The following is a 15309-nucleotide window of genomic DNA, read 5'->3' as shown; positions in this document are numbered from 1 at the left end:
GTCCAGTTGTCCAGTCTGTCCCCAGTGGCCATTCCCAAAGAGTGGGGGTACAGTAAGGTTCTCAAGAAACCACATTCTTCCTTGGACTCCGACAGAGCTCAGCTTTCAGCTGTCGTTTCTTTCACTCTGTGTGCTATTTTCTTGACTTTAACATTGAAATAGTGTCATACACAGAGTCGTAATTAAGTGCCTCTCTTTGGTGGCTTCGCCACTTTCTGGCTGTGTGACCATGGGCAATTACCTAGACTCTCTGAGCTTCTGTTTTTTTCACCTATAAAATGAACCTGCTTCATAGGATTTTCATAAGGATTTTAAAAATGATCATCTATGTAAACTACTTAGCACGAGGCCTAGTACACAGTCAATGCAAAATTAATATTAACTGTTATTATCACCATCATCACCATCACCAGCAGCAGCAGCAGCAGCAGCAGCATTTATTCAGGAAGGTCATTTTAAGAGCTTCAAGTTGAGCACCAAATTTATTCCCAGATAAGCTCAGCCTCCCCTGTCCCGTTTATCACACAAAATATAATCAGCTGGTCAAGAACTGAAACACTCGTTTTACTCCCCAGGATCTGAGTCCTCCCATCCAGCACAGCAACCGGAACAAAGTCAGTTCTGAGCAAATTCTACCAGAAACTGGATAGGCCAGAGATGCCGAAGGACATCGTGTGAGATGGGGGAAAAGAGGCAGCTTCTCCAACTTTATGATTCCTAGATGCTGGAGTAGGGTTCCTCAGAATGATGTGAAAGCTAAATAAACCAGCAGAGATGGAATTCTAAAGGTAAATCTGATCCTGTGTCAAGAAGTCTATTTGGGAGGAAAATATTCCCTAAGAGTAGGAGGATATTTCAAGGAGCTAATCAATAAACCCTCAAAAAAGAAGAGACTCCCTATTGGGATTTTGTGGGTTTTGATGACATTGCAAAGCAGTCTGGCTATTGGGCTGCCCACATCCTCAAGACCTTAAAGACCAAGTGATTGAGAAAGAGATACCTGGCCAAGGTTACTTGGCACCTTCCTTTAGTTGCTCCTTATGGAAAGAACTTTGCCTGGAGATGCAATTGAATAACACTTCAAAGGAGTTTACAATCTAAATCAGAGCAGGAACATTGGGGGTAGAATGGGAAGACATGCAGGCAAGGTCACTACCCTGGATCTCAGAGAACTAACTATGCAATATACCAGCTCAAAGACCCTGCGCAAGCAACCCAACCTCTCTGTAATAGGAGAGAACTGGATAAAATCAATGATTATCAAGCATCTCCACCAAGCCCTGCAGTCGCTCTATAAATTCAGAGACCACTGCAGGTTTTGGAAGAAAGAGATTAAAAGGAGTCCAAGCAAGAGTGAGCCTCTGGGTCCCATCACTACCACCATACTCCTTCACCTAAGCAGATTCTGCCCTTTCGATGTTTCAGATAAGATTTTATCAAGAAAAATCCTTCATTTCTTAAAGCAAGAAAAAGAACTAGGTGATCTCCAAATTTATTTCAGCTCTGACAGTCCATGATTCCATATGGAGGGAATGGAATTACTTCAAGAGGCTAAAAGGGAGGGTTAACACGAGATCATGAAAGGCCTTGCATGCCATGCTAGGGCACTTGTGCTTTACCCAGTAGGGAGCCATGAAAGGGGAACAATATGACCAGGTCACTGTGCTAGCAAAGCACCCTGAAGGACTGGATAAGTGGAGGATGCAGTGGGAGTTGGGGGTAGAGCCCAGAGACCATTTTATTCCAACAATCCAGACAGGAAGTAGTTTATCAGTGTTTTATCAGAGAGATGAAAGACAAGATAAAAATAGATGGGGGAGGGAACAGCATCCTTCATTAGCCAGCAACCTCCATTCTGTTTTGGGGATTTTTGTTTGCTTGCCTTACTTTTACTTTTTTTTTTTTTCTTTTTGTCTTCTAATTCCATTCCCATCCTTAAAAAGCAGAATATAATTGACTCTTTCCACTTGGAGCCAATGTTTTTGACTGGTCCCCTTACACCAGATGAACACAATGACCATGGCAAAGGACATGACATCTATAGCTAATTAATAAAGGCCAGATAAGTCAATGGTTGGCCACCTGTCCTAGCTGGATCCCCACTCCCCCATGACCCAGATGCTCTCAAGCTCCCAGTCATGCAGCTGCACCTCCCTAATTGGCTTTGAAGAGGGATTTTCAGAATGTCTCCATCCTAGCAGCTTCCTGGCCCACCATACCTGTTCCCACCACCAGCTCGGCCAGGGCAGGAATTCCCACAGATGTCCTGGCGGACTTGTTAAAGATGGAAAAGCCACATCCAGGCCTCTGATTTATGATGTGGCATGAACTCAACACTTTTCTCATGTTCTTGTGCCCAAAACAAAAATGACCAAAAGCAGATACTCAAAGCTGATGCTAAGAGAATATGTTGTGCCTTTAAAAACACCTACATTATGACACTCCTCAGCTGTCTGGCAACCTGGCATGCAGGGCTCACTGAGAAGCAGGGAACTGTTTCCTTGACTGTGGCTCTAGACCTGATTCTGGAAAGAGCTGCCAGCCCATGCCCTGGCATTGGGCTTCTTCCAACACTCCCTTCAGGTTGCCTAGCCCTTGCTGGGGTGTGTGCACATGCTATTCCTGTGCCAGAAACACCCTTCCCACAGACTCTTTTCACTTGTTCATACACTCAAATCATTTTTGAGTTAACTCAACAGAGGAATGAGTGGATGACAACTGCTTCTTGCAATCCAGCTTCTTGAAATCAACTTTGTTTCATATAATAGCAAAAAAAAAAAAAAAAAAAAACAATTGGAACCAGAGAACTGACATGCAGAATTTTCAATAATCATCAAGTCTAACCCATGCATTTTTGAATTTGAAGAAACAGACCCAGAGAGGGGAAATGCCTTCCCCAAGTCACCAATAATAACCAATGCTAACAGTTATTGATGCTGGGGTCCAGGGGCTGTGCTAAGTGCTTCACACATATTATCACAGTTAGTCCCTATAACAACCCTATAAGGTAGATGCTATTACTAGCCTCATCCTACAGATGAGAAAATTGAAAGGAGAAATGACTAGTCCAAGTTATATAGGATTGATAGTGTCATATAAAATTCTAGACAGGTGACACCTGGGGGATGGGCAGAGAGAACAAGAGAAAAGGTGTAGTGGAGGGTTCTCTTTATGAATAGGCCAGTCACTCCACCTCTCTGAGCCTCAGTTGCTGCATCTGTGAATTGCGGATATTTATACTTAGCTGCAAAGCACTATACAAATGAAAGAGAAAATAGTGTTTTGTCGAAATGAAAATAAGACTTATTATTATTGTATGTTTAAAAGAATAATACATGCTTATGTTTTAAAAAAAAGACTGTAATACTACAGAAAAACATGAAGAAAGTAAACATTATCCAAATTTCCACTATCCAGAGAGGATTAACATCTAAATGCTAATTAATACTACAAGAAAACTGTGATTATACGTGTAGGCATACAATTATTAATAAACGGGATCATACTATTCATGCTGTTTCGTGATCTATGTTTTTCACTCAAGGTCTACAAGGTGAAAAATCAAAAACACTATATTTTCAGAAGGACATTCTTCTGAGCTTAGATCAGTCCTGTGAGAACTAGAAAAAATAATCCTAAAATTTATATGGAACCACGAAAGATCCAGAGTTGCAAAAGCTGGAGGCATAACCCTCCCAGACTTCAGACAATAATACAAAGCTACAGTAATCAAAATAGCATGGTACTGGCACAAAAACAGACACATAGATCAATGGAACAGAATAGAAAGCCCAGAAATAAAGCCACACACCTACAGTCAATTAATCTTCGACAAAGTAGGCAAGAATATACAATGAAGAAAAGACAGTCTCTTCAGCAAGCAGTGTTTGGAAAGCTGGACAGCCACATGTAAATCAAAGAAGTTAGAACACTCCCTCACACTATGCACAAAAATAAACGCAAAATGGATTAAAGACCTAAATATAAGACATGACACCATAAAACTCTGAGAAGAGAACATAGGCAAAACGTTCTCTGACATAAATCGTGGCAATATTTTCTTAGAGCAGTCTCCCATAGCAAAAGAAATAAAAGCAAAAGTAAACAAATGGGACCTAATCAAACACAGCAACAAAACAAAAAGACAACCTATGGAATGGGAAAAAATATTTGCAAACGATGCAACCAACAAGGGATTACTTTCCAAAATATACAAACAGCTCATACAGCTCGATATCAAAACAAACAAACAAAACGCAAACAACCCCATCAAAAAATGGGAAGAACACGTAAACAGACATTTCTCCAAAGAAGACATATAGATGGCCAACAGGCACATGAAAAGATACCCAACATCACTAATGATTAAAGAAATGCAAATCGAAACTACAGTGAGGTATCACCTCACACCAGGCAGAATGGCCATCATATCAAAAAGTCTACAAATAATAAATGCTGGAGAGGGTGTGGAGAAAAGGGAACCCTCCTACACTGTTAGTGGGAATATAAATTGGTGTAGCCATTATGGAAAACACTCTGGAGGTTCCATAAAAAACTAAAAATAGAGTTACCATATGATCCAGCAATCCCACTCCCGGGCATATATCTGGAAAAGATGAAAACTCTAATTCGAAAAGATGCATGCACCCCAATGTTCATAGCAACACTATTTACAATAGCCAAGACGTGGAAGCAACCATTCATATGTTGATGTCCATCAACATATGAATGGATAAGGAAGATGTGGTGTGTGTGTGTGTGTGTGTATATATATATATATATATATATATATATATATAAAATGGGATATTACCCAGCCATAAAAAAGAATGAAATAGTGCCATTTGTAGCAATATGGATGGACCTAGAGATGATCATACTAAGTGAAATAAGTCAGACAGAGGAATACAAATATCATATGATATCACTTATGTGTGGAATCTAAAAAAAATAATACAAATGAACCTATTTACAAAACAGAAACAGACCCACAGACTTAGAAAACAAACTTATGGTTACCAAATGGGAAGGGAGGGAGGGACAAATTAGGTGTTTGGGATTAACGGATATACACTACTATATACAAAATAGATAAGCCACAAGGATTTACTGTATAGCACAGGATTATTCAATATCTTGTAATAATCTATAATGAAAAAGAATCTGAAAAAGAATATATATGTATAGATATAGATAGATCTGAATCACTTTGCTGTACACCTGAAATTAATACAATATTGTAAATCAACTATACTTCAATTAAAAAAAAATAAGATCTGGGCTTCCCTGGTGGCGCAGTGGTTGAGAGTCCGCCTGCCGATGCAGGGGATACGGGTTCGTGCCCTAGTCTGGGAAGATCCCACATGCCGCGGAGTGGCTGGGCCCGTGAGCCATGGCCACTGGGCCTGCGCGTCCGGAGCCTGTGCTCCGCAACGGGAGAGGCCACAACAGTGAGAGGCCCGCATAGTGCAAAAAATAAGAAATAAAAAATAAGATCAGCACTGTGAAAAGAACCAAGTCATTTATTTATCATCTTCTTTATGGCTGATCCTTGGAGGTAGCATGACCACCTACAGTGGTGCAGCCTGTGTCTTGCACAGAGGCCAGGAAAACACATGGGAGCTGAAAGCCAGCCTGCCCCAGTCTCCAGGCCTAGCCCCCTGGCAGGGCTACAACATCCAAGGAAGGGGCCCTTGTGTGATTTGTATGAAGGCAGTCTGTACACTGGCCTCTGAGCAGGGCTGACGCTAGCCGTGGAGACCCTGAAGCCAGAGAGCCTGCTTCTAAGCAACACTGGAACCAGCAAAAGCGTGCAGAGTTGGCACTATCCATCTGCCACGTCTGTACCAGATCTATGCCCCGTGCCCCAGAGCACAGGGTCAAACCACGGCATGCACAGAGCAGGCTCTGAGAATGTGTGCTAAGACAGTTCTGCTCTGTGCATGGAATGCTTGTAGTGGTTTCATTCTTTTCCTCTAAGCAAATTTTAGGAAAATATCCAAGTGATAGGAAACTGAGCAAACCTTCGGCCCAAACACTGCTCATGTGCTGCCTGGGAGAACCAGAAGTTCAAAGTCCAATTTCCTGTTAGGCTGTTTCTGGGGGCCTCTATATGTACTCAAAGTTCACTGAATACATCTAAAACAGTTGCAGGGTGAATTCGTTTTCTATTGCTGCATAACAAATGACCCCAAAATTTAGCAGCTGAGAATGACAAGCATTTCTTATCCCAAAGTTTCTGCACATCAGGAATCTTGAGTGCAGGTTAGCAGTCCTTCTAGTTTAAGGTCGCTCAGGTTGCTGTTAAGCTGTCGGCCAGGGCTGCAGTTGTCTCAAGGTGCAACTAGGGCTGGAGAATCTGCTTCCAACCTCACCCATGTGGCTGTTGGCAAGCTTCAGCTCCTTTCCACCTGGGCCTCTTCATTGGGCTGCTTCATAACATCGCAGCTCACTTCCCCCAGCACCAGCGAAGCCCAGAGTGAAGAGAAGAAAAGAGAGAGAGAGAAGGAAAGTAGAAAGGGGAGGAGCATGGAAGGGAGAGGAAAGGAGAGGAGGGAGAGGAGAGAGGCTACCGTCTTTTTGTAACCTAATCTCAGGAATGACATCACATCACTTTTGCTGTACTCTTTTCAACAGAAGTGAGTCACTAGGTCCAGCCCACACACAAGGGGAGGAAATTACAGAAATGTACCAACCTTCATCCTCTGGCCTGGAACATAAATATAGTAGCTAGAATCCTGCCAGATATTTTGGGCAGTGAGGATGAGGGCCACACTCCAGGGACAGTGGATCAGAAAACAGGAAGGAGAAGACTGAGTCTCTGGTGATTGCATCGCATCATCATTGCCTCTTAAAAGAATAAAACCTTCAGCACTAAAGCCACTCTTGAGTTTCTTTCATTTGCAGATGAGTCTAATCTTAGCTGATATAGGTTGTTAGCACTAACCTCAATTAAGGGTTTAGATTCAACCAGCATTTATTTCCTTTACAGATGGGACATCTAAACTCAGAGAGGTAAAGTAATCCACCCAACATCACTGAGTTAGAGACCGTCAGGAGTGAGACCCAAACTCCTTATCTTCGCATTTACCCAAGCTGGTTCCGAGTGTCCCTGAAATTTGTTGAACACTCAAGGCTCTGTTTGTGATGTTCCTGCCAGCTGGAAAAGTTCTGACCCCCTCAGGCTATATATTTGTACCAGAACATTCCTTGCTCTGTTTCTCTGCATACCGAGTAAGAAAGTGAAATAGAAGAGGAAAAATATTTTGGATGAATCGATGATTTTCAGTTCAAAAACTTTTGTCCTATGCACACTCAAGCCAGTAGCCATGGAGACCCTCACTTCATTTCCTCAGTCTCTTTGTACACAATTCCCTCTTTTGGAGCCCAAAAGTTAGCAGCAGCTATAGATTAAGTATGTTCTGTAGAGCAGCGAGGTAGCACAATTTTTCAAAGAACTTTAGTACACACATCCATAACCTGGAAATGATCATGTTTTCATTACAGAGTTGTCTCAGATGGTTTGTCTCTTTAGGAAGAGCCTTCCACCCAACTTGCCAGAAGAACTGTCAGCAGAGCCATTCAAGACAGAATCATAGTTGTAATATTAAACATTTTTTATGTTTCAGAAGACACACTTGGTGTCCTTGCCCAGCCACAACCCTTGCTCTAGGAATGGCTATGCTTAGCACCTATTAAAGGGCTGGGCCTAAACCACCATATTTGAACTGTGTGCACCTATTTCCACAGTCTGAGATCGGTGGACCTTGGCTTGTCATTTAACCCAGGGGAAATCAATGTATCAATTAAGAATCTTTCTCTTGAAAGTATGAAGTAAGAGATGCAGAAACTGTTATTAATTGATGGTGGGCAATTAAACTAAAATGTCATGTAGCATTAGAGCTGGGGCTACCCTTTTTGGACTTGTACATAATAAGAAAAAGAAAAAAAACAGTCTGCAAAGTAAAGGAAGATTGGCTTAGATAAACAGAGAAAAATAAATGAAAAGAACTCGTGTGGTCCCAGAGAGGGAGGAAGAAAGCAGCCACTTCATTTTCTAATGGCTTCCCAGTTCTCAGCTCCAATTCCCACAGATGAGGCTATGCTCCATTCCTGTGTCATTCCTAGGGGTCCCTCCTGCGTCTAGAGTCTGAATAGCTTTCTGCTCCTTGCCAGAATGATGCACCTTCACCTTATAAATCTTTTCCACTTACATTATCTTGTTTATTTTTTCCCAAATCCTGGAAGACCAGATCAGGAATGATAACCTAAACTCACTCTTTTACAGATAGGGAAACTGAGTCTCTGGGAGAGATGGGAGGGAATTTTTCCAAGAGTATTCAGCTAGCTAGCTATAAGGGGCAGAACCTGAACTCAAGTCTTCTGACTCAAGGCCTGTTGTTTTACCCACCATGTCATGTGATCAAGAAAAACAGAACTTCAGAGTGAATTTGACTGAAACTCCACTCAGGTTTCAGCAAGCAATAGATAGATGTGGATCCTTGATGGTGAGAGAAACAAACCAAATCATGAAACCTATTTTAATTATTTTATTTTATTAATTGGTTTCTCCCCCTTTGGACCATGGACTGGAAACTCAGATGCTTACAGGGGCCAGACAGGTAAAGTAAAAAAGGGAAACAAGCCAGTGTGGGACAGTTGGAAAAGGGGGAGACTGGGGCAAACTGGAGTGCTCAGGACCAATTTGAAAAGGTCAATCGCCATTCACCTCCAGTCATATGAGAATGCAGATCCTATATTACCAGATCTTCTCAAGTTTTTATGAAAGCTAGAAATCTGACTTTTACGTGAAATTTCCTAATTATTAACACACATGTCAGCCAAACAAATTTCACCTTCTGGCGGATACTGCCCTGCACCTCCGATGTGCCACCTCTGCTCTGGATTGCAAGCACTGAGGACAAGACTACATATTATTATTCAGAGAAGCACAGAGAAGGCACTCAGGTGATTTGATTTATTAAATGGATTGGATGAAAATCGTGTCATTCTGGTCTGTTTTCAAATGATGCCTCCTCAGAGAGGTCTTTTCTCACCACCTATGTCTATCCACCAATATCCATTCTTCTATTTTTTTCTATGAAAAAAACTCCAGTAGCATGTAGCTACTGGGAATACAGAAAACATTTCCTCAGCCTCTCTTGTGGCTACATGGCTATGTGACTAAGATCTGGCCAAGAAAATGAAAACACAGGTTATATGCACAACTTCCAGGAAATATCTTATGAGAGAGCCATCCCCTTCTCCTTTTCTTTCTTCCTCCCTGCTAGAATGCAGACATGATGGCTGGAGCTGAAGCAGCCATGAAGTGCCAGGATGTGCAAGCCACATATCGAAATGGTGGAACAAGAGGATAAAAGGTGCTAGGTGTCTGATGATTTGGGAGCTGGCTCGGCAGCAATGGATTGTGTGATCTTGTATGAGAAAAACATACACACTTCTACCTTGTTGGATCTATTGTTTTGCAAATGTTCTAAAATAACAAATCCTTGTTTTCTATTCTCTCATCCTGATTTATTTGTATTTAGCACTTACCATACCTTAAAAATAGCATATATTTATTTGTTTTACCTATTTTTGTTCCCTACCACATTATAAGCTCCATGAGAGCAGAACTTTGATTTACTTGCAGTCATTTCCTCAGTGTTTAGAAGAGTGTCTGGCATATGGAAAGTGATCAAAAGCTAATCGTTGAATGTATAAATGAAGTAGATTAGACTGGGTTAAAAGTGAAACTGAATTAAATGATGACCTCAACCCAGTTTCATACCAGCCACCATCAGCTAAATTTGTTCAATTATTTTTCTTTTTTATTGAAGTATAGTTGATTTGCAATGTTGTGTTAATTTCTGCTGTACAGCAGTGACTCAGTTATACACATATATCCATTCTTTTTTATATTCTTTTCCATGATGGTTTATCTCAGGATACTGACTATAGTTCCCTGTGTTATACAGTAGGACCTTGTTGTTTATCCATTCTGTTTGTAATAGTTTGCATCTACCAACCCCAAACTCCCAGTCCATCCCTCTCCCACCACCCCACCCTTGGCAACCACGAATCTGTTCTCTATGTGTGTGTCGTAGATAGATTCATTTGTGCCACATTTTAGATTTCACATATAAGTGATATCATATGATATCTGTCTTTCTCTTTCTGGCTTACTGCATTTAGTATGATAATCTCTAGTTGCATCCATGTTGCTGCAAATGACATTACTTCATTCCTTTTTTATGGCTAAATTTGCTCAATTCTTTCAACAAATTACCCCAAAATTGCAAAAGACGGTGGCGGGTGGGAACTCAGTGATCCAAAGGACTTGTCTCAAATTTACAAAGATTATAGAAGAGTAAGACACATTTCCACTTCCAAAGGCAGCACTTTCACAACAGCTACGCCATTCTTACTCAGTGGTAGCCAGATCCCAGGTCCAGGCATGGCACCAGCACAGCTGCAGCATGAGAAAGAACATGCATTCAGTCCAGAGCTGTTGGAGGAAGCTACTCGGTATTGAGTTCAAGGATGGCCTCCTAGATTCTAAATAATATACTTTTTAATTGTTCAAGCCACAGTTTGAAAGCAAAGTGCTACCTCCCTCATAGGAAGATAAGCTTCTGCTCATAAAGTGAAGTCACCAAGCAAGACCCGGCTCAGCCAAGTGAAAGCAAAGAACACTTGACCTAGACCACCGCAGAAGGTGGCAAGGCCCAAGGCATTGCACTGCTCCTTCTCAAAGCAGTAGCAATGGTTTTCCTAATTAACAGAGCAAGTCTCCAGGGAGCTGGGGAACCCCAGAATAGGTAGGAAGCCCAGTTAAAAAGACTCTGAACTCAAAACACTGGCTCTAAGGCCCAGGCCTGGAGCTGAGGGCCAGGGCCTCGACCCCTCCTAAAAGAACATTTGGGGTGGAGTGGGTGGGGGGAGGAGGGGTAGGGGAGGGAGAAAGACTGTGTGTGCTAAAATGCCACATTATATACTCCAAATAAACACCTGGCAGAACACCTCCACACCTGGAGCACATCACAAGACTCAATTCCATTTGGCCAGATCAAGTGCCCCACAGGTGTTATACAGTAAGGTGGATAATTGAAAACAGCTGGTTAGGGTTTCCCTGGTGGCGCAGTGGTTGAGAGTCTGCCTGCCAGTGCAGGGGACGCGGGTTCGAGCCCTGGTCTGGAAGGATCCCACGTGCCTTGGAGCAACTAGGCCCGTGCGCCACAACTGCTGAGCCTGCGCATCTGGAGCCTGTGCTCCGCAACAAGAGAGCCCGCGATGGTGAGAGGCCCGCACACCGCGATGAAGAGTGTCCCCCGCTTGCCACAGCTGGGGAAGGCCCTCGCATGGAGGCGAAGACCCAGCACAGCCAAAAATAAATAAATTAATTAATTTTAAAAAATATATACCATTTGTCAAATTAAAAAAACAAAACAAAACAGCAGGTTGCCATGGCACAAAATTGTTCGCTGCTGAACAATTTGTGTGTTTGTCTTTGGAGTGTCTTTGTACTAGAAGTGAGTTATGTCTTTGGGGGACAGAAAGGTGATTTCTCAAGACACACAAATGAGAGGAAATAAAGGATAAAAGGAACTAACTTATTAAGCACCTTCTCTGTGCCAGGTGCCACACATGCAATTTTTTTCTTTTAATCCCACCACAATCATATAAATAGAAATTATTATCCCTCTTCTCAGGACGGGGAGATGGAGAGGCTCAGTGGCATGCCCAGAGTCCCACAGCAGAGCCAAGTGGCCCAGGTCACATTCAATGCAGGTCTGACTACAGAGCTGTCCTCTTCTCCTTATACCACCAGCTCGCTGCTCTAGGCCCAAAAATACAAATGTTGCCAGATGATGCCTACACACAGGATGAAAGAATGCCAATGAGCCCATAGACATGGGGAAGGTATTGGTCCCCCGAGTCATTTGCTGCAAGAGGACAATCTTTGAACACACAGACACACACACACACACAAGTATATATTATATGTTAATCATCTGGTAAAGAAGGGGCCTCAAGGCTTCCCAAAAAACAGCAAATGGCTCTTTGATCAAAAGGTAAAGAAAGTTTTTAGAAGGTGGTATGTCATTGCACATTTGTGTTTGAGGGACAGAGCCAAGAACAGTATCAAGCTTGTTGTCTGCTTGAAGAGGGGGGATAATGCACGAGGCTAGACACAGCAGCACAGAATAAAAGAAGGACCATCCCTCCAGCTGCATCCCGTCAGCCAGACCAATATTAGGCCTCTGACCCTGTCCCACTTCAGTGGGTTGGATTGGTGTTCTCCAAAAAGATATGTCCACACCAAATCCCTGGAAGCTGTAAATATTGCCGTATTTGGGAAAAGGGTCTTTGCAGAGGTAATTACACTAAGAGTCGTGAGATGAGCTCATTCTGCATTATCTGGGCGGGTCTGAAATCCAATGACAAGTATTCTTATAAGAAAAAGGCACAGGGAGATTTGAAACACACAGAGGAGAAGGCAATGTGAAGACAGAGGTAGAGATTATAGTAAGGCAGACACAAGGAATACCAACAGCCACCAGAACCTGGAAGAGGCAAAGAACAGATTGTCCCCTAGAGCCTTCGGAGGAAGTGCAGCCCTGCCAACACCTTGATTGCAGATTTCTGGCCTACAGAAGTATAAGAGAGTAAATTTATGCTGCTTTAAGCCACCCAGTTGTGGTAATTTTTTACATCAGCTCTAGGAAATTAATAAAACCCTTTTCAGAGTTTCCAGTCTGAGCTAATGGGGCAGGATGACCACACATGGGCACATAATCGAGTTCTGCCCAACACCATATAGTGTTCACCAGTTTCCTTTTCTCCTGATGTGTCATGCTTTGCTAGCTCTTGGGTCTCTGTTGGGTGGCAAGTCACGTAACTGTGCCTCCTGCCACCATGCAGCCAGAATGCGCCAGCAGTATCATGGTGAATTGTGGCAGAGGCTTTGTCCCTTGATACTCCTAAAGCCACCAACCCTGCTTCATGCTGCTGCTCATACTGCTGCAACTGTCAGCCCCCATTAAAGCTCCTGATACTGCCACCTAATGAAGCTGCTGGTACCATGTACCCTGGTGGGGAGTCTCAAGAAAATCCCTCAGTGGGGCCTGAAACACCTGGCACCAGCCTTGACAGGATTCTTCTTCCCTAGGGACACAGGGGAACTAATAAATCCAAGGTAAGTCCCCTTTCCTCTAAGATATCTGCATGTCTGCATTGAAGGAAAGGGGTGCCATCCACTAAACCTACACATAGACCTCCTCTGATCTCAGAAGCGTCTTCTGCTCTTCTGAAATGTTCATCTTCATAAATAAAGAGAAACTTTTCCCTATGTCCCAAATGAAGCAAAATAAAGTCTAATTGAATTTTACCTTGAGTCCACAATTTCTGTGCCAAAGCAAATAATGAAAATGGTCAGAGGAGGCCCCTCTCTTTGCTGGGGGAAGACTCAACCATGAGAGACTCAGCTATGAGGACAACCCCTCTGTCTTGGTCATCCCCATCAGCTCTGGGGCCCAGGACCCTTCAGGCAATTGAAGACCCTCACCATCAAGGAGGATATTGCTTGAGCATTGAGTCTGACAGTGAATAAAACCTGGGTGAGACCAATCTCTGTCTCTAGTGGCCCAATATTTCCATCCCATTGACATTAAGAAAAAGAGAAGAGTCAGGCCTAGAGAAAGGAGGTATCCCTAAGTTGGGAAGACCCTGAAAAGACACCACGGTCGGTGCTCCAGCTAAAGAGTTTGCCTCTACCCACTGATGTCGGCCACTCAGCCAAAACCCTTGCTAAGATATGTGCTGCCCCCAACAAGTAGGAGAACTCCTCTCTCCTACCCTCATGCCACAGTCTATTGCATTGATTCTAAAGTTATATGGTAATGGACTCAGCATCAGAGAATTATTTTATTTAATTTTATTTCAACAGACTTATTGAACCATAACTGATGTACAAAAACCACATGCTTAACGTATACAATTTGATGAGTTTGGACATATACGTACACCTGTGATGCTATCACCACAATCAAGGTAATAAACATATCCATCACCTCCAAAAGTTTCCTTAGTCCCTTTTTGAGTGTGTCGTAAGAATGCTTAACATGAGATCTACCCTTTTAACAAATGTTTAAGTGTAAAGTATTGTATTGTTAATACAAGCACTATGTTGTATAACAGATCTCTAGAACCTAGTCAACTTACGTAACTAAAACTTTATACCCATTGAGCAACAACTCACCGTTTATTCTTCCCCCCAGTCCCTGGCAGCCACCATTCTACTCTCTGCTTCTATGACTTTGACTAATTTAGATACCTAATATAAGAGGACTCATGCTGTCCTTGTCCTTCTGTGACTGGCTTATGTCACCTAGCATAATGTCCTCTGGGTTCATCCATGTTGTCACAAATGGCAGGATTTCCTTCTTTTTAAGGCTGAATAATATTCTATTGTATGTATATACCACATTTTCTTTATTCATTCATCTTCTGATGGATATTTAGGTTGTTTCCATATATTGCTGTCGTGAATAATGCTGCAATGAACATGAGAGTGCAGATCTCTTTGAGATCCTGATTTCAACACAAAATGATTTTAGACCAAAATAAAAAGAACTGTTTTTACACAGCACCCTCTCTTCTAAGAACAAAGACAGGAATCCACAAGGGCTGAAGCAGAAAAGAAATCTAAGTGAGAACAGTATTAGAATTGCCCCTAAGGCCTGGACCAAGCTCATGCTCCTGACTCCTTCTTCCCTTGGATGAAATTTTTGCAGGAGGCTCCATGATTGATGATGAATATAGGTTACCGTTGGGCACACCCCACCAGTTCTATAACTAGGTTTGAATCCAGTGGGGTGAGGTTTAAATTGAGTTACTTCAGCTACACAAGTTCTGAACAGTCCCATACAGTCTCTATGCGAAAATAAGAAATGTCCTCAATTCTGAGAGCCCTTTTCTTCTAACTAAAGACAATAAGAGGTTGTATTTATTAAGCACCTATTACATGCCATCTGTGTCATAGACATTCCCTCATTTCATCATTACGAGCCCTGCAGGATAGGTTTTATTATTCCTATTTTACCCACTTCTGCCGTGACACATCCTCTTGTTGGGGATAAGACTGCAGGCAGCCTGAAACAGGACATGAAAAATATTATGGCCGATAAACATTAGCTGCTGTAACAAGTCCTGGCCAGGGTGTATCACAGGCTAGAAGTTTTCATTCTCTCTCACAACACAAAGCCCACAAATTAGAGGACACCCGGCCCTGACCATTCACGCCAGCAT

Source organism: Delphinapterus leucas, chromosome X, assembly GCF_059928025.1.
Source record: "Delphinapterus leucas isolate spDelLeu-1000000601 "Yukka" chromosome X, BTC_Dleu_Yukka2, whole genome shotgun sequence".
NCBI lineage: Eukaryota > Metazoa > Chordata > Mammalia > Artiodactyla > Monodontidae > Delphinapterus > Delphinapterus leucas.
The sequence above is the reverse complement of the archived record's forward strand: the minus strand, read 5'-3'. Positions refer to the sequence as shown.